The 25345-nt window shown below is 37.9% G+C and overlaps 1 pseudogene; it reads right to left on the bottom strand.

Moving 5' to 3' along the window:
* Positions 1-25345, bottom strand: part of LOC148522667 (uncharacterized) — a 360297-nt pseudogene that overhangs the window by 297197 nt on the left and 37755 nt on the right.

Below are 25345 nucleotides of genomic sequence, written 5' to 3'. Positions count from 1 at the left end.
TGACTAGCTCTAGTCATTAGACCCAGTGCTTTATAAACATGGAAAACATTGTGGAAAATTAAATATGAGTATAAGTGTATCAGAACTATATATAAAAGTAAAAACAAATATACCAACCTGATGCACTGAGCAATATGTAATTTACTTTGTTGGATCTGCCACCTAGATTTCCCTTCATATATACTAACCTGATCTACAGAGTATTATGTAAGTTACTATGATGGTGTTGCTACATAGATACCACTTTATAAATACTAACCTGATTATTTATATTGGAGCTGCCACCTAGATATCCCTTTATATATACTAACCTGTTGTACAAAGTAACATGTAAGATACTATGATGGTGCTGCTACATGGATACCACTTTATATATATTAACCTGATGTACAGAGTAATATATAAGATAATACAATGGAACTGCCACCTAGATACTGCTTTATATATACTAACCTGATGCACAGAGTTATATGTAAATTACTATGATGGAGCTGCTAAATACATACCCCTTTAAATTTATTGACCTGTTGCACAGAGTAATATGTACATTACTTTCATGGAGCTGCCACCTAGATACCCCTTTATATATACTAACTTGGTGCACATAGTAATATGTAAGATACTATATAGGAGCTGCCACCTAGATACCCCTTTATAAATACTAACTTGATGTACAGAGTAATATGTAAGATACTATTAAGAATGTGCCACCTACATACCACTTTATATATAGCAACCTGATGCACAGAGTAATATGTAATATACTATTTAATTTTAATGATACTAATAAAAAATTAAAATGTTGGAATATTTTTGGATGCAATTATAATAGAAAATTAAGAAATTTTGGGCACATAGAACTTCTATAGTTTTAGAGATTGTTTAAATAATATATAAATGATACAATTATTATTATTATTATTATTATTATTATTATTATTTACTTATATGGTGCCACAAGTGTTCTGCAGTGCCTTACAAAATACATTACAAAAAAGTGACATAAAGTATAATACAATACAATGCTAGACAAGGAAATGGATAATATACATTGCTACATTGGTAACCATATCAACCAATATAGCAACAGAGCATAAGCAACCAAGTGTTAGGTGCCCTAGTGGGGAGTAAGAAGTAGATGAAACTAAAGTAAGGAGAAGCACAAAAGGATAGAGGGCCCTGCTTGCAAGAGCTTATATTCTAAAGGGTAGGGACAGCCAAACAGGCATGACACTGATGGTTTACACAGGGAGGAGGAAGCATGTAGCAGCAAGTTAGGATGAGGGATGGAAGGCATTGATGAAGTAGTGGGTCTGGGGAGCGATTTGAAGGATTGTAGAGAGGTGGAGAGTCTGATGGGGTACTTATAGTACTTATAGTTAATATATATAAATGTCTGAGCATGTATCAAAATCTTCTTATGTATAATATATTTACCTTATTCTGGAGATTCTTCCATCTGTGTCTTTCTTACACTTCCAGCTGTCCAGCTCTCCAACCAGGAACTAAACCAGCAGCTCTTCCGTCAGCTATTTGTATCCTGCTACAGACTATTTATTGCCTTTCCACCCCCATCTCTCTCCATAGTTCCCAGGATGACCAGAAGGAATTCTTACATTGAGAGGTGACATATAAACACAGCAGCTTCCTGTGCCTAGCTCCTTGTCTTGTAAATGATGTGTAAATATCCCTATGGTCATTTACTACAATGTGAAAAGCTAATTACACTTTTGCAGGGGTAAAACCTTGTATTCTAATTAGATCATAGCACCCTCTGGCCTCCTGTTATGTCACCACAGGGACCTTTTGTATAGACATCACCTATTGTCTGGGCAGAGTTTCAGCAGATAGACATTTTGTAAATATCTCAAGGAACTTTACAAAGTCTTATTTAACATAATAAAACACAAATAAATAGTAAAAGTTAAATGTTTAAAATCTGAATAAATTTATAATTCTCATGATTTTAAATACATTATAATATAAAGGTTTAAAATATGAGTTTATTAGACATATATAAATAATGTAGTTAATGATCATGTGTGAATTTATTTTATAAAGGAGAATTTATATTGTAATATATTTTTCAAATTCCCCCAACAAGTAGTTATCATTTAGAACTGGAGTAAAAGTTAGAGTTGGTAAATAATTATTTCTCCTGATCATAAAGATTTTGTAATAGGAAGGCTTAATATGAGTTTATTAGACAAATATAAATAGTGTACTTGATGTATGAATTTATTTTTAAAAGAATTAAATTTTTTTTTTTTCAAATGCAACCTAAAAAGAACTTAAGAACTTGAGAAAAAGTTATAGAACATAAATATTAACTCACAATGAGTTTATCATAATGTTTTGCTTGCTGATGCCTAAGGCCAATCACTAGTGCTATCAGAGGGTATTGGTCCAAAACCATATTTCCTTGATGCAGAGTTATAATATGTCAAGAACAACTCAAATTAGCCCCTATAAAAGACAGTCCATCATTACCTTAAGAATTTAAGATCATACAATCTGGGAAATTGCAGCAAATTTTAAAAGTTCCACCATGTGCAGTTGTAAAGACCATATGGCACTAAGATGTAACAGGCTCCCATGAGGATGAAAGACAGAGGATACATTTATTATAGTCACTGCCCTCAGTATTCACCTATTAATAGCACCTCAGACTAAATTACTGATTAACTGAGTTCAAGCAGCAGGCACATCTCACCATCTACTATTCAGAAGAGACCTAAATTAGGTCTTTATTGAAGAACTGCTGCAAAGTAAACACTACTATAGGAGAGAAATAAGAAGTCTCTTGCTTGGGCTAAGGAATACAGGCTGTGGTCATCAGTCCATTTCTAGAGCAGGGGGTCCATTGACCCACCATATGGACACTGTCTTTTGGCAATTATTGCTCATCTTTCCACTTGCTGATTGGTACTTTGGTGCCAACAAACCCAAAGATACAAGGATAAATAGAAATATTGGCATTTACTGATATATTGAGAGGACCGTACATCATTGCAGCAAGATACTAGCAAGTAAATAAATTTACCAGATTACAGAGGAGCTATATGAGATTTTTTTTTGTTTCTGTTTTTAATGTTTTATTTTTTACTATTTTTTTATTATTATTATGGTTTTTATCCGGTGGATATTGGAATAAAGCTCTAATTGGGCAGGGTCCTGTCTAGTGACTGTAAAATACCTCTACTTAAGCACACACAGCTAGTGTGTGGATGCAGCAATTACGTGCACAGAGAGACATTTCTTTTAAGCTGGACACAGCTGTGAGGAATAAATTAGATACATTCATCTTTAAACTTATTTTGGAGTTGTGGAGATTTTGATATAAATGTTGCTATTTATTGTTGTCGTTTATTTAAGTGCTGCTACATTTCTCATTTTATTGATATGCTTTTTACCTTTTGTGTGATGTCTTTCAAATATTGAACATCTATTATAAGAGTATTCACCCATTTGTTTATATATTTTATTATATTTATCTGTGGTACATTTATTTTTTCATATTCACAGCACAATTTTCTAAATTAGTTGTTACTCCTCTGCTTTGGCCTACCCCACACTTTATTTAACTTCGAACTTTGAACTTCTAACTTCTGTATATTATTCAGCTATTACTTGCTTCCTCACTAAAAAAATATTTGTCACCACCTTTCTATTTTCCTATTAATATCACTTCAGACTAGAGGCCATTTAAAGATAAACTGAGTTCAAGCAGCAGACACATCTCACTATCTACAATTTAGAAGAGATCAAAATCATATCTTTATTGTAGTACTGCTGCAAAGTAAACATGACTATAGGAAAGAAATACGAAGACTCTTGCTTGGGCCAAGGAATACAGGCTGTGGTCATCAGTCCATTTCCAAATTGAATATTTCTGATTCCACCTACCAAATCATGCCACTGTCGGTGGTGTAAGGGATTTTAGCTATTTTCTATTTAGTATCAAAGCAAAACATTAACCATTAACTATTCCTAACTTTTTAATATAGAGCTAAGATTCTCTATGAGATTGTCAAACACTGTTTAAATTTGAAATGTCCTTTATTATTTTTTCCCAAATATCTTTATAGACTTTTAGTTGTTGAAAAAGTGTTACTACTGCTAATAAAGGCGTGATACTCCTGTTCCATAGACTGACAACTTAGACTGATCCATGATTGACAACAGCAATAAAAATACTTGAAAATACAGTGATACAGGATATGTGGGAACTGTCACCTTGCAATTTAGACTCTATCTCTCAATTTCATATACAATCTAATTGATACTATAGACCCAAACCAAATAGTTAAAATCAAAATCATACTATACAATCTGACCAAATGGGGTTTATATGGGGCTGAAGTTAGATCACTAACATTAGAAAATTCTTAACTGTGCTACAATCACTACACAATTCAATGACTGATGATCCCATTTATCCCAGGTACCTATTATCTTTGTATGCTGAAAAAGCATTTGTCTGGTAACCTAGGATCATCTGTTTGAGTCACTCTGCCATTTTGTTTGGCCTCCCCCCCACTCTTTTTTTTAAACAAAATGTATTGGCTTTTATAACATGAAGTATAGTGATAATGGAAAGCTAATTACCAACAATAGAAAAAAAAATACTTACATTAGTCTACAGAGAAATGAATGGTGAAATGGTAGATATCTACCTCAAAATTTAAAATGTACAATGTGAAAGAAAGATAACAATATGTAAACTCTAGTTATGGTATGATATGATAGTATTTCACAAATCCATTATACTTAAAAAGACAAACTGCAGAAACAGAAAAGGGGAAAAGCAATAGAAAAAAAACATTTAGGGGTGGAAAATCCAAGAGGGAAGAAAAGGGAAGGGAGATTGGAGAAAAATGAATAAATAATTAACTTGTCTCAAACTAGAATTAGAAAATAATACATACTGATCGTAAGTAGAGAAGTATAAAAGGCATGTGTACAGGAGTAGGAAGAGGGTTTAATCTCATTACTTAAACAGAAGATTGTAAGTAGAGAAGTATAAAAGGAATGTGTACAGGTGTAGGAAGAGGGTTTAATCTCATTACTTAAACAGAAGATTGTAAGTAGAGAAGTATAAAAGGCATGTGTACAGGAGTAGGAAGAGGGTTTAATCTCATTACTTAAACAGAAGATGGTAAGTAGAGAAGTATAAAAGGAATGTGTACAGGAGTAGGAAGAGGGTTTAATCTCATTACTTAAACAGAAGATTGTAAGTAGAGAAGTATAAAAGGCATGTGTACAGGAGTAGGAAGAGGATTTGATCTCACTGCTTAAACAGAAGATTAAATATGTCTAATGAGATACCAATCAGTACTTTCGAAAAGTTTAATAATGTGGTCTTAAAACAATATTTCTAAGGAGTTGTAGCTTTCTGTGCTTAACCTCAGAAAGGGATGGAGAAGTTTTACTGGTCCAATGTAAAAGAATAACTTTCTTAGCAACAGTTATAAAAGCAGTCAACAGACAGATTTTAGTTGCTTTATCCGGGCCTTTATTCCATAATTTAAAGTTACCACAAATACATTCTAATGGGCTGGGTGTTAGCTGAAGGTAGAACATATTATTTAGATAATTTAACTACTTCACTGCAACATTTCTTTCACTTTTCTACATCCCTATATACAATTAAATAACGTGGCTTTGATCATTTGGCATTTTGGGCAAATACCAGATTCTGAGTCTATCATGTGCCTTCATTGTGCTGGGGAAATGTAAGCCAGGGGTAACCCCTTTCCCCATTCTTGTTATCAACTGCCCTTGAGCCACTGGCAATAACACTAAGACAAATTCCCGCCTTTAAAGATATTGCAATTAGGGACCAATAATGCTAATTGTCTGTATTTGCATATGATATGATGCTCTTTAGTTCGGATCCTTTACACTCCATTCCTGCAATTGTAGACACAATTTCTTTATTTAGTTACTTTGCTGGATATTGCATTAAATTGCTTCCTATTAATGTTACCCCTTTCCTATCCTCTCATCCTCATATTGCTTCTCTAATTACTGTCACATCTCACAAGCACACATATTTAGGTATTTATATACCAGCCCGATTGTCGTCCTTATAGAGTGTTAATTTTTCCCCCATTACTGAATAAACTACAATCTCAACTTTTATTTGGAAGGACCTTAAGCTTTATCTTCTAGGCAAATTACAGTGATCAAATGTATAATATTCCCAAAGTTAGCATATATTTTACAAACACTACTTATTACATTGACGTAAGCTGATATTCTTCATTACACACAAGTTTTTTCAAATGTATTTGGCATCATCATAAACCTAGAATAAATCATTCCTGAGCTTACCTGCCAAATACCAAAGGAGGACTTAGCGCCCCTTATGTTGCGGTATCTGCAAAATCTGCCTTGTTTTGCTATGTGGCTGGTTGGTTGCTACATACTGACCATTACACTAACCCTGCTCTAGAAGAGGCCTTGTTTTACCCATATGCTCCAGCAGCCTTTCTGCATACCCCAAAACTGCTCTAATTTCTCTATGTTTTTGCAGTCATGTCATTATGTCCAATCACTATATAACCCTCTGTGGGCCTTAGACTCTCTGAAAGGTTGTATCTCAAATACTCTCTTTATGAAGTATGACTAAATTTAGAATACATCAACTCTACTCTTATTTAATTGATTTGAACTCACTAGCTTGGTCCACCATTTCCAAGACATGGCACACAGAAATACCTGGGTTTCCTGACTTTGGGCCATATTCAATATGGGCGCAAAAAGTCCATGCTGGACTTTTCACTCCACTTCGCAGGTTTTCCGGGGATAAAATATCGGGCGCATGCCTGCTTTATCCCTGTATTCAATTAGAAATCAACGAAAACGGGAGCCGGCGAAAAGGTATCACCAAAAAATGGGAATTTTCAGAAAATATTCCAGGGACCACCCTAAAGATGTCTAAACATGGGGGATCACTATGGGTACCCTCAATTGTATCTGCTGAAGGAAGTCAGGGTTTCTAATAGCCGCGGCAGGTTCATTTTTGCAGCTATGAAGAAGTGGTGAAGAATTGCACTTAGGAACAGTTATTATTTTTTTTTTTAAATCTATCACATTTGAGGTACATGAAAAGGGGGGTAAGCATATTTTAAAGTCCCTAACATGATTAAAAAAAAATCCTTAAAAATGCACTTGCTGGTACTCCGACAATGAAGAAAACACTTGCCGCATACTTGGGAAACCCCCTGGATTTAATGGGGCTATTTTAGTTTTTTTTGCCTTTTTTTTTTTTTTTTACCCCAAAATTAAAGGTAATATTTTGGAGTGTCCCTATTTTTTATTTTACTTTTTTTTAACGCAGATCATTTTTAGGGGTCATTCTCAGGGGTGCAGGCTATTTATTTTAAGCCTGCACCCCTAAACGCCATCTCTGCACTTTTTTTCGCCAGCAAAATGCTGGTGAAAACTTATCCCTGTTTTTTTACATTGACTTTTCACACCGGCGAAAAGTCAATGTAATTGAATATGGGGATAATTCAAATAGGCGAAAATGATGTCATTGGCGATAAATTATCGAATGTGGAGGTCTGTCGGGAACTGAGAAAATCTTGGTGAGGAGAGGGAGTGTAATTGATTCCTTGTGATTGAAAAAATTCCTGTAAACTTAGTTTGCAAGCAAATTTATGCAAATTAATTTGCTATGTAAGTTCATTAAATGAATTGGTGGATATGAAAGACTATCCTTTTTCCAGCACTCTCACTTCAATCTCATTTGCTATTTGTCCTATTTATTTTTTGTTCATATAGAGCAGCTGATTCAGCAGAGATAAATAGAGTTTTCATAACAATGAATGTTGGGGTATTATTATTTTGTTACTACACGGTCTATGGGAGGATTATCACATTTTTATATCAATTCTCATATATCTTCCCCTGCACAGAATATTACTTATTCTTAATGTAAGACATATCCTGGAATTGCAGGTTTCTGTTCAAATTTCATGTGTGCTTTACAACAAATGTGCATGGTAATCAGATTTAGAGACTGAGATTAAGTGTCTATGACATTACCTACCAGATTGTTAAGAGTTAATCAGAAGAGTATTGTTCTTTTTATGTATTGATGCAAGAAGTGTGATTGATTAACTAATCGATTAACTCATTTGCTTCTAGGTATATAGTTTGTATCCTTTTGTAAGCCTTCAAGGCATTAAAAAACAAACAAAAGATCAGGTGCACATCATTTGTTATTCTAGATTATTAAAATTCATTGTTAATATATGTTTAATATGTCTTATATGTATATTTATAATATATGCAGCCTGTTTTAGATACTTACCCTTGATTCTCTTGATTTTCTGAACTGTCAATTTTGGTGATACTAAAACAATGGTAATATTTATTTATTTATTACCAGTTATTTATATAGCGCACACATATTCGGCAGCGCTTTACAGAGAATATTTGGCCATTCACATCAGTCCCTGCCCCAGTGGAGCTTACACTCTATATTACCTACCACATGTGCACACACACATACACACTATGGGTAATTTTGTTAGGAGCCAATTAACCTACCAGTATATTTTTGGAGTGTGGGAGGAAACCGGAGTACCCGGGGGAAACCCACGCAAGCACAGGGAGAATATACAAACTCCACACAGTTAGGGCCGTAGTGGGTATCGAACCAACGACCTCAGTGCTGTGAGGCAGTAATACTACCATTACACCGTCTGTGCTGCCCTGAATATCACTGCAATTATTAATATGGTGTGTACCTACTATCCTCTCTATTAACTGATGACTATCTCAATCAGAGTAACTCTCTCATTGGGGGTTCTATGCAGTATGTAAGACCCGCAACAGTAGAAGTGAAAAATTGAGCAACATTACAGTTATACTGATGTTTCTAGGGGCCAAACTGTTCTCAGATGATCTCTCACTCCTCATTGATGGCTGTATGCTAAGTGAGGAGAAGCAGAATTAAGAGTGACAGTGTCTTTACCCCGACTTTTCTGATATATCAATAGTGTATGGTATACCTAAATAAAATAAAATTGTTTGCTCTTGGTCTCTTAAGGTGATATATGAGAATTCATAGAATTAATAATTATTATACAAACTAATAAGAATATAATCTTGCTATTACAGCCAAATAATAAAAATTATGCTGCTTAATATATTTTCACCAACAAAATAGATAGACATGAATTAATGCTAATTTAAGACTGTATTTATTTGTTAGATAGTATATTCATTGAATATTTATTAAAGGAGGCACTAATACATTTTTTATCTGATTATATTTTTTCCAGTTAAGCAATAAACTTTGCCTGATCCCAGGACATAATTAATTGAAATACTTAGCTGGATATGATAACTTGTGAGTCACTGTTGAAATGCCAATAAAAGCTATGTTTTAAATAATTAGTGAATTAATAATTTAAGAGTGCTCACAAAACAGAGTTTCTTTCCTTTCCTATATTTATACTACAATTTGTTTCTACTCTAGTGAGCACCACCGCCGTCTAATACAATATTTTATTGATGAGATTATGAATATAATAACGGTTTATTTATATCAGCCTTAATAATAAAATGTCAGTGCGTTGATTTCCCCCATTTCCCCCTTCCTTTATGCCCAACGATATACTATAGCTGAGTAATCTCAGTCTCTTCATATCGACAGCACGACTAATTTGATTACATTTATATCTGTCTCTCTTGACTTATTTTGATATTATGGCAAACTTCAACTTGAAAGAAGAACTTACTTTGAAACGAAGGACTCCTGAAAATCTTGATAATATTTTTTCATCATTAGAAATAGACGATAATACTAGTATCAAATGGGAGGATAATTTCACCCAATTGAAATATATATATTACAAAAACAACTTAGAGTTAGCTGGGACTTAAGAACTCTGGAAAGTTATCAGAAGCATAAGATCTCTCCTAGGGGCCTAAGACCTAAGATTTTCCCCTCCTTCAGCCTTATTACAGCTAATCTAGAGAAGGAAAGAGAATCTTGCCTCCTTAAATGTTCTCAAGATTTACTAATGGTCCTTATCAAACATAATCTCCTGGTACTTGAAGAATGTGTTAAAGAAATAGATAACATGGGTAAAAAACTTTCCCAATGGGAGCAAGACTCACAGTCCCAAAAGAGTTTTGAAAAAAACAAGAGAGAACTTGAATCCTATGAAAAAACAATCATAGAACGAAAACAAAACAAGTTCACCAGGGATAAAAAAGATTTTTCAACAGGTCGAATTTTCAGATGGAACCAACATACTAAACCCAAACATCCTAGACGTGATTTTTATAACTTTGCTTGATCCCAGGACATAATTAATTGATATACATAGCTGGATATGATGACATAAATAGATGTACATGTTCTATGTTGTGAGTCGCTGTTTGTTCATATTACATGATAGGAATTAAAATGCCAATAAAAGTTATGTTTTAAATAATTACTAAATTAATAATTCAAGAGTGCTCACAAAACAGAGTTTCTTTCCTTTCCTATATTTGTGCTTCTGTATAGTGTTACAATTTTTAATGATCTTATTTCATAATATACATTTGTTACTATGTTACTGACTTTAGTGTATTTCTCTGTCTCCTTCAGACTCTGTAGTTGCTTCTCTTTTTACCTGTGGTTTATTGCTGTGAGGGTGACTCACTCACACTGCTACATCAAGACGAAAGGTTGATTAACTCTCTAACGCCTGGGAATTTGTTTGTAATTTATATTATTGCCAGATAATCATCTTCTATTGGAATCATTGTTAGCACAATTAAACATGAATCCAGCAGACAATATTGAATGACAGGTGTGATGACTCATGCTGACTGCTGTCATTAATGCTGACTGTACTAAGAAGTGGGTGAATCTCCACTTCTAATAGTAAAAATAATGCACAGAATATCTTTATATCAACATTCCTAAGACTATAAGGATATAAACATAATATGTCAGGATGGGATGCAGTCAGGATAATTGTTGGTGCTCTCATGTCTGCCAATATCCTGACACTGCCAGCCTGACATAGGACTAATGATAGGCATAAAAATCCTGATGCCTATCAGTAGCCCTAATGTAAAATCCTGACACCCGGCATACCAAACTAATGCAAGATGGGTGTATTAGTGGGCAGCCGCAGGGTGGAGCATTAGTTTTAGGGAACCCAGAGGGGAGTTAGGGTTAGCCACCCCCCTGGGGGTTTAGGGTTAGGGTAGGAAAATAGGGGGATAGAGTTAAGCACCATAAGGGAGGGGAAAGGGTTAGGCAGACCCCTGGGAGGGTTAGGTTTAGGTTGCGGGGAGGAGGGGTTGGGTTTAGGCACTAATGTGGAGAGGTTTTGGTTAGGCACTAGTGGGAGTTTAGGGTAAGACAACACTAAGGGAGGGTTAGGGTTAGGGGGGAGAGGGGATTGTTAGAGTAATTACCAGGCCCAGTCAGGAATTAGGTCCATTGTGCATCCATTAATGGTATTTCATCCAGCGGCAATTCAGTCGCAGACATTAAATACAGATTTCTGTGAGGACACTTGAGTGTGGAATTTGGAAAGGAACAACCAGGGCTAGAAAGTACATATATATATATGTATATATATATATATACAGATATATATATATATATATATACTGAAGGAAACAAGGCACCTTATTTACAGTTTTATCATACATAGTTTCACATAGAAGGAATCTTAGTACTGAGAGGAGCTGCTGGAACTTTTAACTGGATAGACAGCTCTTTCTTCTACTAGTCCCAGTACCTGTATGAGCAGAGCAGCTGTATATTACAGAGATTAGTCACAACATAGTAAGCACAATCAACACTTGCACCAGTTCCTTTGAGTATTTATAATCACATTCACATATCTATTTGTCCCTTTCTTGTTACTACATTTTATTTTCATTTATTTTGTTGATATATGTTAACATGGTGATAACGCTATATAGTTCTGGATTACTTAAAAACCTTATTTGTAATAGAGAGCACTTAAATAATTCCACACAAATACAGATTCTAAAATCAATGACAATGCTTTTATTTAAAGACAGCTTAATCATACATATATTTTGTCAATTCAGACTTACAACAAAAAACATAGGTTATACTAACAGCAGTAGGGAATACTTCTAAAATAAATTTATGAGACACAGTATAGAATACCTGGATAGCAGTCAGTCAATATTTCATATATACGTAATGGCACCCCACGACCCTCTTTCTGTTTTCTCTCCTCGGTTCTTTGACTGCTCCCCACTCCCTGTCTCTCTGCTCATATTTATACCTTATTTTTGTTTATACCTCCAATTAATCCAATTAGTTTAAGTAATCTAATTAATATCTGTACATACTAGTTATTCATTGGTCATCTGTGCTTTAGACATAATATTTACATAATTCCGAGTTATGTTTTTGTTCCCATGTAGAAATCTGACATGATTGCCCATTTAGCCTTAATTTTTGCTTATTGCAGTTAAATGCTACCTCAGTTAGCTCATTTTTTTATATAAAAACTGAGACTTGCTGTCAGCTATTCTGTGCATGTTAAAACTTATTCATTTTAAACCTATAATTCTTATTGCTAAAACAATGTATATAGCAGTTTATCCTATACATATCTTTGCAGTTAATCACACCTACAGAGAAATAAAACAGTAATCCCTACACACTGTATAATACATCATTTAACATGTTTTTAGCTAAGGTATAAAACAAAATGGTTGCCACATTAGATACACACTTGCCTACTTTAGGCCTGGGGCCATTCGACAAGTGTTTGCCTTCCACAACTCGCACAACAAATATGTATATTCTCAATTTATATAGGCTCTTAATTACAGTGCAGGAAAAGAAAGTTACATAACCATGCATAAATTTATGAGTTGTTGAAAGAATATGTACTAAACGTCCACATATTCCTGTTTTAGCAATGGATAATATTAACTTTTATTAAAAAAATTATAAAAGTTATGTTTCAAACCAGTGCAATATACCTGGATAACTGCTATTGTATTGCTAGTTTGTTATGTCCTACAATATTAGGTGTTAGAATTAGCACCGCCTTATGCTATGATAGTGACAAATTATATTTTAAAAAGGTAAATAATTATTTTAGGCAATTTTTCGTTACTTCACATACACATTGTTTATTACATTACACATGTGCAGAGGATCAAGTACAGATGTGTCTACTCTCGTGTCTTTAACAAGATTAATTTATATAAAACACTTGTCACATTCAGAAAATAAAAATTAACTAACATGTAAACATATAGAAGTGATACAAGTTAACCTACTTAAAGATATTTATAACATTTATGCCCCTTGAGTGATTCCTCATGTTAGTGTTATCTTACTATTAAAACACTTGCTGCATTCAGATCATGTAAATGGCTTCTCTCCTGTGTGACTTCTCTTATGTGTAACAAGATCATGCTTGCTGGTAAAAAAAACTCTTGCAGCATTCAGGGAATTTAATTGGCTTCTCTCCTGCATGGATCCTATGATGTCTAACAAGACTTTCTTTCCTGGTAGAACACTTGTTACATTCAGAGCATATAAATAGCTTTTCTCCAGTGTAACTCCTCTGTTTTATCTTCTCATTAAAATACTTGCTGCATTCAGAGCATGTAAATGGCTTCTCTTAAGTATGAGTTATCTGATGTGTAACAAGTTCATGCTTGTTGGTAAAATACTTGCAGCATTCAGAACTTTAAATGGCTTCTCTCCTGCATGAATCCTCTAACAAGATTTTCTTTCTTGGTAAAACACTTGCTACATTCAGAGCATTTAAATGGCTTCTCTACTGTGTGACTCCTCTGATGTGTAACGAGATGTGACTTCTGTGAAAAACATTTGCTGCATTCAGACCATGTAAATGGCTTCTCTCCTGTGTGACTCCTCTGATGTATAACAATTTTTGTCTTCTCATTAAAATACTTGCTGCATTCAGAGCATGTAAATGGTTTCTCTCCTATGTGACTCCTCTGACGTATAACAATATATTGCTTGGTGGTAAAACATTTGCAGCATTCAGCGCATTTAAATGGCTTCTCTCCTGTATGACTCCTCTGGTGTGAAATGAGTTCATTATTGGTGATAAAACACTTGCTGCATTCAGAGCATTTAAATGGCTTTTCTCCTGTATGAATCATCTCATGTCAAACAAGTTGTTGTTTCTTGGTAAAATATTTGCTTCACTCACAGCATTTATATGGCTTGTCTCCTGTGTGATTCCTCTGATGTGTAACAAGATGTGGCTTGTTGGTAAAACACTTGCCACATTCAGAACATGTAAATGGTTTCTCTCCTGTGTGACTCATCTGATGTATAGCAAGAAGTGTCTTGTTGATAAAACATTTGCTACATTCAGAACATGTAAATGGTTTCTCTCCTGTGTGACTCCTCTGATGTATGAGAAGCTGTGATTTATATGTGAAGCTTTTGTCACACTCAGAGCACAGATGTGATTTCTTTGCTATGAGACTCATCATGCATTTGATGAAAACTTGATTAGCTGTAAAAGTACTTTTCTATTCGTACAAGGAAAGTAGCATTTGTGAATCCCCCAGAAGTAGAAATTAGGTATTTATATCGCTTGATTAGAGAACAATGTCACTTTCCACAACGTCTTCTTTTGTTCTTAGTGGAGATCCTGCTCCTTATTTGTCCTGTAAAAAAGTTAATTTTTAAATGCATTAATATTACTGTGTTACTTCAACTTTTAGAGTATTAGTGTTATATTGTAATTAAAACATGATCTTTATTTCAATAAACTAACAAATAAAACCCAGTCATTGCAAATTGGCAGATTGCTATATCCTCATTTCCAGTCAGATATGCAGCACAGAGACCTCACCCCTCCTGAAGCAGATAAATACTTGTTATACAACACACAGTCTATTGCCGTTTCCACAAATATAGTGTAATCCTCATACTGTGACCCAGGGGTGTATTAGAAGGTTCCCAGGGTGCCTGCAGTGCACTGAGCACAGCAGTAGAATCTGGGCACTAGTCTGTGCCCAGATTCTACTGCGAATGCAAAGATCACTAGGAAAATGGCATGGCAGCCATTTTCACACCTATTTCTTTACAGCAAATGTGCAAAATTATGGAAAAAACATTGGTGCAGGGTGTGTGGTGTGGGCCCCCCTGGACTCAGAGGCCCATGTGCACTGTACACCCCAAACCCCTGCTGTAACCTCAGAATGTGCAGATTATACATTACACCACCCCAGCACTAACTATAGATAGGTAACACATGATAAAGATCTCCTGTCACACCTACTGTCAGCTGATGCACCAGGATAACGCCATTATCTCTGCACACACCATGGGAATGAGATAATGTGACCATCTCACAGTCACTCTGCTCAGTGTGATGTGTGCAGAGGAATCAGTGATCATTGCTGAATGAGACACCAGGTTTTTAAAAGGTAATAATAATTGTTTTGTGTTAGAGACATGAGTAGGTTTGGTGTAAGGGCCTAGGGTACATCACAAAAGCCGAAGAAAACTATGCTTAACAAATTTGACTTAATAGTTTGTATTATGAAAAAAATATGCATATGTCCAGCAGCATATGTGCAGTTATCTAAGAGTAAGGGATAAATTTACTAAAGTAAAACATTTTTTAGAGGGAGTTTTAGATGTGTTGTTGCCAATAGCAACCAATCAGATTCTATGTATTATCTTCTAGAGAGTGCTAGTTAAATGTTAAGGACAATCTGATAAGTTTCTATGGGCAACATCACTTCTAAAACTGACTTCTAAAAACTATCACTTTAGTAGATTTGCCACTAACACTAAGGGGCAGATTCAATTGGAAATGAAGTTTTTCACTTAAACTCAGAGGCGGCATCATGTGATCAAATAGAAATAATGCACACTTAATACTGAGACTATGGGTTACCACATGCTACCTATGAGTTTCTCACACTGGGCATTTGACAACTAATCATGGGAATGACTACCGTGGTTGCTAGGGGGCAGCTACTATGGGGCCCATAGCTAAGGAGGGCCCATCTTCCTTGTCAAACTTACATGTGTTATATACATTTTTCACCATTGGGTGGTATATAGGGGCCCTTACAAACTTTTGCTATGGGGCCTTCAAATACCTTGTTATACTCCTGCAACTAATGGATTAGCTCTGGGCATGAAATCAGAGCTTTTTCCACATGGAAAACATTGTGGGTAATTGAATATGCCTATGAGGGTATCAGAACTAAATATAAAAGTAAAAAAATATACTAACCTGATGCACTGACATATATGTAATATACATTGATGGAGCTGCCAACTAGATACCCCTTTATATATACTAACCTGATGCACAGAGTAAATATGTAATATACAATGATGGATCTGCCACCTCGATACTCCTTTATATATACTAACCTGATGCACAGAGTAATATGTAAGATACTATGAAGTAGCTGCCACCTAGATACCCCTTTATATATACTAACCTGATGCACAGAGTAAATATGTCATATACAATGATGGAGCTGCCACCTAGATACCCCTTTATATATACTAACCTGATGCACAGAGTAATATGTAATATACTATGAAGGAGCTGACACCTAGATACCCTTTTATATATACTAACCTGATGCACAGAGTAATATGTAAGATAATATGATGGAGCTGCCAGCTTGCTACCCCATTACATTTATGATAGAGTGCACTCACTTCTTATAGAAGAAAATTGAGCAGAATCAATAAACTAATATATAAAAGTAAAAAAAAATATACTAACCTGATGCACTGAGCAATATGTAATATACAATGATGGAGCTGCCACCTAGATATCCCTTTATATATACTCTTATTATTATCATTTATTTATATGGCACCACAAATGTTCCGCAGCGCCTTACAAAGTACATAAACAAGTTGTAGACAAGCAACTTACAGAACAATACAATACAGTACAATACAATTCAGGACCAGGACATGGATAATATATATTGCTACATTAGTGACCATAACACCCAGATAAGCAGAACATAAACAACCAAGTGTTAGGTGCCCTAGTGGTGAGTAAGATGTATATGAAACTAAAGTGGGGAGAAGCACAAAAGGGTAGAGAGCCCAGCTCATAAGAGCTTCCATTCTAAAAGGGAGGGTAAGACAAACAGGGGTGACACAGATGGGGTAGATGGGGAGGAAGGAGAATGTAGCAGGGAGTTAGAATGATAGCTAGAAGGCTTTGATGAAGTAGTGGGTCTTGAGAGCCCGTTTGAAGGATTGCAAAAAGGTGGAGAGTCTGATGGGGAGAGGGAGAGAATTCCAGAGGTGGGGAGCAGTGTGGGCAAAATCTTGGAGGCGGGAGTGGGAGGAAGTAATCAGCTGGCATGAAAGGCGGCATGCATTAGTTGAATGAAGAGAGCGGAGAGGAGAGTGAAGGGAGATGAGATCAGAGATGTATATGGGGGTAGATTTGGTGAGGGCTTTGTAAGCAAGTGGGAGAACATTAAATTGGGTTCTTAAAGGGAAGGGGAGCCAGTGGAGGGATGTAGGAGAGGGGAGGCAGATGTAGAGCATTTGGAGAGGAAGATAAGCCATGCAGCAGCATTACAGATGGACTGGAGAGGAGAGACATGGGATTTGGGGAGGCCAGAAAGGAGGAGGTTACAGTAGTCCAATCTGGAGATGACCAGTGAGTGTATGAGGGCTTTAGTAGCATCATGTTTGAGATAGGGTCTGATCTTAGAAATATTTTTGAGATGGAAATGACAGGACTGTGAGAAGTTCTGGATATGTGGTTTGAAGGAGAATTATGAGTCCAGGATAGCTCCAAGACAGCGCACCTTGGTACTAGATGAGATAGTTATTCCATCAATTGATTAAGAAATAGTGGGAGGTGAGGTTATGTGGGAGGGTGGGAAGACTATAAACTCTGTCTTAGCCATATTAAGTTTAAGAAATCGCTGGGACATCCAGGAAGAGATAGCAGAGAGATAGTTGGAGATATGAGTCAGAAGAGAGGGGGAGAGATCAGGGGAGGAAAGGTAGATTTGAGTATCATCTGCATAGAGATGATAATGGAGGTCAAAAGAGCTGATGAGTTCACCTAGAGAGGAAGTATAGAGGGAGAATAGGAGAGGTCCAAGTAAAGAACCTTGGGGAACACCTACTGTAAGAGGCTGTGGGGGGGAAGAGGAGTTATTTGAAGAAACAGAGAAAGATCAGTCAGAGAGGTAGGATGACAGCCAGGAGAGGGAAGTGTCACATAGTCCAAGGAAGTGAAGGATATTCAGGAGGAGAGGGTGATCCAGTGTCAAAAGCAGCAGAGAGATTAAGGAGAAAGAAAAGAGAGTAGTGGCCCTTTGATTTGGCAGCAAGGAGGTCGTTGCTGACTTTCATGAGGGCAGTTTCAGTGGAGTGGAGAGAATGGAAGCCAGACTGAAAAGGGTCAAGGAGGGAGTGGGAGGAAAAAAAAGCAGTAAGGCGTTTGTAGACAATCTGCTCAAGGAGTTTGGAGGCAAAAGGAAGAAGAGAGATGGATCAGTAGTTAGAAAGAAGGTTAGGATAAAGGGTAGGATTTTTAAGAATTGGGGAGACAAGGGCATGCTCGAATGCAGAAGGAACAGTGCCTGATGAGAGGGAGAGGTTAATGAGGAGGGTAAGATGGGAGCAGGCAGAAGGAGAGAGGAAGTGGAGGAGGCGGGAGGGGATAGGATCAATGGGGGAGGTGGAAGGGGGGGAGGGCCGGATGAGGGCCATGACTTCCTCTCCATATACAGGGGAGAAGTATGTTAGAGTTGGTAAAGTTGATGGGGAGGGGTTATCTGGGAAAGGAGGAGGTGGAGAGCTGGGGGACTGGTTGGATATGATGTCCTGATGTATGGAATCAATTTTAGATGTAAGGAAGTAGGTAGCAAAGTCAAGGCCAGAGAGCAAGGAGGGGAGACGAGGAGGGGGTGGGAGAAGGAGGGAGTTAAAAGTGGTGAAGAGATGCTGGGGATTAGAGGACTGAGAGGAGATGAGGATCTTGAAATATGACTGTTTAGAGAGGGAGAGAGCAGCACTATAGGATGAGAGCATAAATTTGAAATGGAGAACATCTGCTTTAGAGCGTGATCTTCTCCACTGTCGCTCAGCGGTTTGTGAACACTTTTGCAGGTATCTGGTGCATTTGGAATGCCAGGGTTGAGGAGTGATCTGCGAGTGTGAGTAGTGATTGCCAGAGCAACACAGTCCAGAGCAGAAGTAAGGGAGGCATTGTTTAGGGAAGTGGCTTGGTCAGGGCAGGAGAGAGAGAGGATAGGGGAGAGAAGTGAGTCAAGCAGGGAAGAAAAGGAAACTGTGTCAATAGCATCAATGTTACACTTAGTGATGGTGGCTTTTGGAGGTAGAGGAGGAGAAGGAGAGAGAGACATGTTAAAAGAGAGAAGGTGATGGTCAGAAAGTGGGAAAGGGGAATTGGAGTGTCACATCAGAAATATCACATTGGTGAGTGAAGACCAGATCAAGCAAATGGCCACTCACATGGGAGGGTGAGGAGGTCCTTTGGGAGAGACCAAGTGAAGATGTGAGGGTGAGGAGTTTGGAGGCAGACGATTCTGTGGGGATATCAATTGGAATATTAAAGTCACCTAGGATAATGGAGGGAAGGTCTGAGGAGAGAAGGTGAGGGAGCCAGGAACCAAAGTTGTCAAGGAACTTTGAGGGAGGGCCAAGGGGACGGTAAATGACAGTTACTTGGAGGTGTACTGGGTGGAAGAGGCGTAAAGCATGGACTTCAAATTTTGAGAATGTAAAGAATGGTTCAGAGGGAATGGGTTGGTATGAGTAACCTGGGGATAGAAGAACCCCAACACCACCACCATGGCGACCCCCAGGTCGTGGGGTGTGGGAAAAGGTGAGGCCCCCAGAGGAGAGAGCTGCAGGAGAAGTGGTGTCAGAGGGTAAAATCCAGGTTTCAGTAATGGCTTGGAGATTCAGGGAGTTGGAGATGAAAAGGTCATGGGTTGGGACTAGTTTATTAAAGACTGACCTGGCATTCCATAGGGCACAGGATAGAGAGACAAAGTTTGTTGTAGAGATTTGAATGAGATTATCAGGGTTGCTGTAGCATGGAGGTGAGATTGATATGGGGGACAGAGATGAGGTGGGCAGGAAGGGAGCTTAATGATATGTGGATGGATGTGGGGTGAAGTGACATGGAGAGGGAGGTGGGAAGAGGGATTAGCAGTGAGGTAGTAGGATCCTATTGGAGTATAAGAGAATGTAATTGGAGTAATGGGAGAAGATGGGGTGGAAGGTAAACAGAGGAGAGGAGATAAGGGGAAGAGGAAATGAAAGAGACAAGGGGGAAAGGATAAAGGTGGAAGCAAGGGTCAGAACAAAAGATTAGGTAGACACTGAGTGAAGGTGGGAGTTGAAGAAAACATGGTAATTCTGATGCTGATTTAAATAAGGGAAGAAAAAGTTGAAAGTAGGAATGAAGAAAGAATGTAAGAGTTCAGACTTCCAGTAATGCAAGTAAGAGTACAGTGTGGGAAAAATGTGTCTGTAAAACAAAAGTTTATTAATGAGTTTAATAAAAGTGGAAATTTGGTGGGAGCAGAAGTTAAATAATAAAGTAGACAGTGGTTGGAGCTAGATGATTTAAGACTTAGAAAAAGAGCTAAAGTAAAAGTACATTATTATAGAGGTAAAGTGACATTAACACAGATACGTATGCATTAGGCCTATATGTAAAGCACAGAGCCAGCAGAAATAGTAGCAAGGGAGGCAATGGGTTAATGTAGCCACCAGACAGGGAGTTCAGTGATGAATGTCCTGGTTATGTAATCCACAGGATCTAGGTGTATGAAGGCTGAACTCACAATAGTTTGTTCCACTTTGTCCAAGTAATGTTTGGGTTGCTGTTTAATTGTAGTTTGGTGGGTTTCCTTCTGTTTCACTTCTGTTTAACGCTGATATAATTTATGAAACATGTGGAACAACACACAGGTTCAATTCGACAACCACCCTATAATGTTTACTATCCAGAATTTATATATAAGGGTGGTGTGCTACCTACTACCGTTATTCATGTATACAGCAAAGAAAAGGAGAAAGAGGTAGTATATCGGTGCACTAGTCGATTAGTTACATAATTCTTAAAACATAACTTTTATTAGATTTATGTTATAATATATATCCCCTCTAGGGAAACATAGCGGCGAAGTATTAAAAATATAGATTAAAGAAAGACATTAGAAGTAAAATTGAACTGAAGGTCTTCTCTGCTCATAGAGTTATATGATAAGTACCTTCTTATAAAGAGATCAACTATCCTACCTGTGATCGAATATGCTTTAAATTATACATCTGTGTTGATCCATATCTTGGATCTCCTCTATAAACTCCCACAGTATATAAACTGTGTAGTGATATTAAGTTAATCAATGAGGATTGGGAGGTTGTAATCGATGGTTAACAATTTTGTTGTACAGATATTATATTATGAGGACATTATTAATGAATAAAAAATCAGGTAATCCTATTGTTCTTAGACTGCCTTTATCTCCTGGCATATATTCATCAACACAAATGGTGTCCTTTTTAATATGTTCACACAGTTCAGTGATGTGATACCATCACTGGATATCCCATATACATACAAGAGAAAAATTTCACAATGTTGATTAATCACAGTAATTATGTTTAGTTAACTCCCAATATACTTAGCTACTTCACCATTTAATGCTCAAATTCAGCATAGTTCAGCTAAATTGGTGGTGACATGTTAGTGTTTAGTTGGAATCCAATTGTTGCAGATTCAACTACTTCTATAATGTCAGCAATTTTATATCATTTGCAGATTATATTGCTGAATTCGAAAACATCGATGTCATACCGATTATATCATAAGTCCAATCATCACTGCGCTGATGTTTAAATTGCCTTTACATATCGGCAAATGTCCATTAGGCACATGTGACTATTGTAATCTAATATTCTATATGGGACTATCCCTGAGAATTAAATATCTTTTTGGTATCAGCACCTATGCATCGATTAATCACTGCAGATTATATTAATGCAGTCAAAAAACATTGGTGTCACACACTATATACTGATAGCAATCCAATAGGCTACCATATTAACCTGCCTTCATATATAGGCAGATATCCAATACAATATATGGCTTTAAGGCAGCAATATTAGGTTATCTTCTTGTCTCAGCATATGCTCGTCACTATAATTAGCTTTATCATGTGGTTAAACTGGTGAATAATATATATATTGTTCTCCCTTAATGTCTTATACACATAAGAAGTCTCAGATCACAGATATGATTAATTGCAGTCACATTTGCTGCTAACGGCATCATGTATGCTCACAGAATACAGTATGTCTGCTGCACAAATATGGTTAATTGCAGTCACATTCGCTGCTATATGATATCATGTATGCTCACAGAATACAGTATGTCTGCTGCACAAATATGGTTAATTGAAGTCACATTCGCTGCTATACGATATCATGTATAGACATACAGATCCACTTACCTAATGCCCAGAGTATATGTAAGATACTATGATGAAACTGCCAACTAAATACCCCTTTATATATTCTAACTTAATGCACAGTGTATATGTAAGATACTATGATGGAGCTGTCACCTAGATAGCCCTTAATATATACTAACCTGATGCACAGAGTAATATGTAAGATACTATGCTGGAGCTACCACCTAGATACCCATTTGTATATACTAACCTTATGGGCAGAGAAATATGTAAGGTACTATCATGGAGCTGAAACCTAGCTACCCCTTCATAAGTACTAAACTGATACACAGAGTAATATGTGAGATACAATGAAGATGCTGCCTGCTATATGCCCTTTTATATATTCTAACCTGCTGCACAGAGTTATATGTAAGTTATTATGATGGAGCTGCCAACTAGATACCTCTTTATATATATTAACCTGATGTACAGAGTAATATGTAAGATACTATTAAGAATGTGACACCTACATACCCCTTTATATGTAGCAACCTGATGCACAGAGTAATATAGAAGATACTATTTAATTTTAATGATACTTATAAAAAATAAAAATGTTGGAATATATTTTGATGCGATTATAATGGAAAAGTTAGAAATTCTAGACACATAGAACTTCTGTAGTGTTAGAGAGTATTTAATTAACACATAAATGATACAATTATTATGACTATTATTATTATTATTATTATTATTATTATTATTATTATTATTATTATTATTATTATTATTATTATTATTATTATTTACTTATATGGCACCACAAGTGTTCTCCAGTGCCTTACAAACTACATAACAAAAAAGTGACTTAAAGTACAATACAATACAATGCAGGACAAGGAAATGGATAAATATACATTGCTACATTTGTGAACCTATCAACCAAAAAAGCAACAGAGCCTAAGCAACCAAGTGTTAGGTGCCCTAGTAGGGAGTAAGAAGTAGATGGAAGTAAAGTAAGGAGAAGCACAAGAGGATAGAGGGCCCTGCTCACAAGAGACTACATTCTAAAGGGGAGGGATAGACAAACAGGCATGACACAGATGGGGTAGACAGGGAGGAGGAAGCATGTAGCAGCAAGTTAGGATCAGGGCTAGAAGGCATTGATGAAGTAGTTGGTCTGGGGAGCCGTCGGGAGGGGAGGTAGGTTTGAGGAGATTTGAGTGCTGCAGTGAGGGGAGGTAGGTGTGAGATGAGGTGAGTGCTGCAGTGAGAAGAGGTAGGTGTGAGGAGAGGTGAGTGCTGCAGTGAGAAGATGTAGGTGTGAAGAGAGGTGAGTGCTGCAGTGAGGGGAGGTAGGTGTGAGGAGAGGTGAGTGCTGCAGTGAGGGGAGGTAGGTGTGAAGAGAGGTGAGTGCTGCAGTGAGGGGAGGTAGGTGTGAATAGAGGTGAGTGCTGCAGTGAGGGGAGTTAGTTGTGAAGAGAGGTGATTGCTGCAGTGAGGGAAAGTAGATGTGAGGAGAGGTGAGTGCTGCAATGAGGAGAGGTAGGTGTGAGGAGAGGTGAGTGCTGCAGTGAGGGGAAGTAGGTGTGAGGAGAGGTGAGTGCTGCAGTGAGGGGAGATAGGTTTGAGGAGAGGAGAGTGCTGCAGTGAGGGGAGGTAGGTTTGAGGAGAGGTGAGTGCTGCAGTGAGGGGAGGTAGGTGTGAGGAGAGGTGAGTGCTGCAGTGAGGGGAGGTAGGTGTGAGGAGAGGTGAGTGCAGCAGTGAGAAGAGGTTGGTGTGAAGAGAGGTGAGTGCTGCAGTGAGGGGAGGTAGGTGTGAGGAGAGGTGAGTGCTGGTGAGAGGGAAGGTAGATGTGAGGAGAGGTGAGTGCTGCAGTGAGGGGTGTTAGGTGTGAAGAGAGGTGATTGCTGCAGTGAGGGGAGGTAGGTGTGAAGAGATTTGAGTGCAGCAGTGAGTGGAGGTAGGTGTGAGGAGAGGTGAGTGCTGCAGTGAGGGGAGGTAGGAGTGAGGAGAGGTGAGTGCTGCAGTGAGGGGAGGTAGTTGTGAAGAGAGGTGAGTGCTGCAGTGAGGGGAGGTAAATGTGAAGAGAGGTGAGTGCTGCAGTGAGGGGAGTTAGGTGTGAGGAGAGGTGAGTGCTGCAGTGAGGGGAAGTAGGTGTGAGGAGAGGTGAGTGCTGCAGTGAGGGGAGATAGGTTTGAGGAGAGGAGAGTGCTGCAGTGAGGGGAGGTAGGTTTGAGGAGAGGTGAGTGCTGCAGTGAGGGGAGGTAGGTGTGAGGAGAGGTGAGTGCTGCAGTGAGGGGAGGTAGGTGTGAGGAGAGGTGAGTGCAGCAGTGAGAAGAGGTTGGTGTGAAGAGAGGTGAGTGCTGCAGTGAGGGGAGGTAGGTGTGAGGAGAGGTGAGTGCTGGTGAGAGGGAAGGTAGATGTGAGGAGAGGTGAGTGCTGCAGTGAGGGGTGTTAGGTGTGAAGAGAGGTGATTGCTGCAGTGAGGGGAGGTAGGTGTGAAGAGATTTGAGTGCAGCAGTGAGTGGAGGTAGGTGTGAGGAGAGGTGAGTGCTGCAGTGAGGGGAGGTAGGAGTGAGGAGAGGTGAGTGCTGCAGTGAGGGGAGGTAGTTGTGAAGAGAGGTGAGTGCTGCAGTGAGGGGAGGTAAATGTGAAGAGAGGTGAGTGCTGCAGTGAGGGGAGGTAGGTGTGAGGAGAGGTGAGTGCTGCAGTGAGGGGAGTTAGGTGTGAGGAGAGGTGAGTGCTGCAGTGATGGGAGGTAGGTGTGAGGAGAGGTGAGTGCTGCAGTGAGGGGAGGTAGGTGTGAGGAGAGGTGAGTGCTGCAGTGAGGGGAGGTAGGTGTGAGGAGAGATGAGTGCTGCAGAGAGGGGAGGTAGGTGTG

This window comes from Taudactylus pleione, unplaced genomic scaffold (genome assembly GCF_031769625.1).
Source record: "Taudactylus pleione unplaced genomic scaffold, aTauple2 ptg000145l, whole genome shotgun sequence".
Lineage (NCBI taxonomy): Eukaryota > Metazoa > Chordata > Amphibia > Anura > Myobatrachidae > Taudactylus > Taudactylus pleione.
This window is presented reverse-complemented; position numbering and strand designations above follow the sequence as displayed.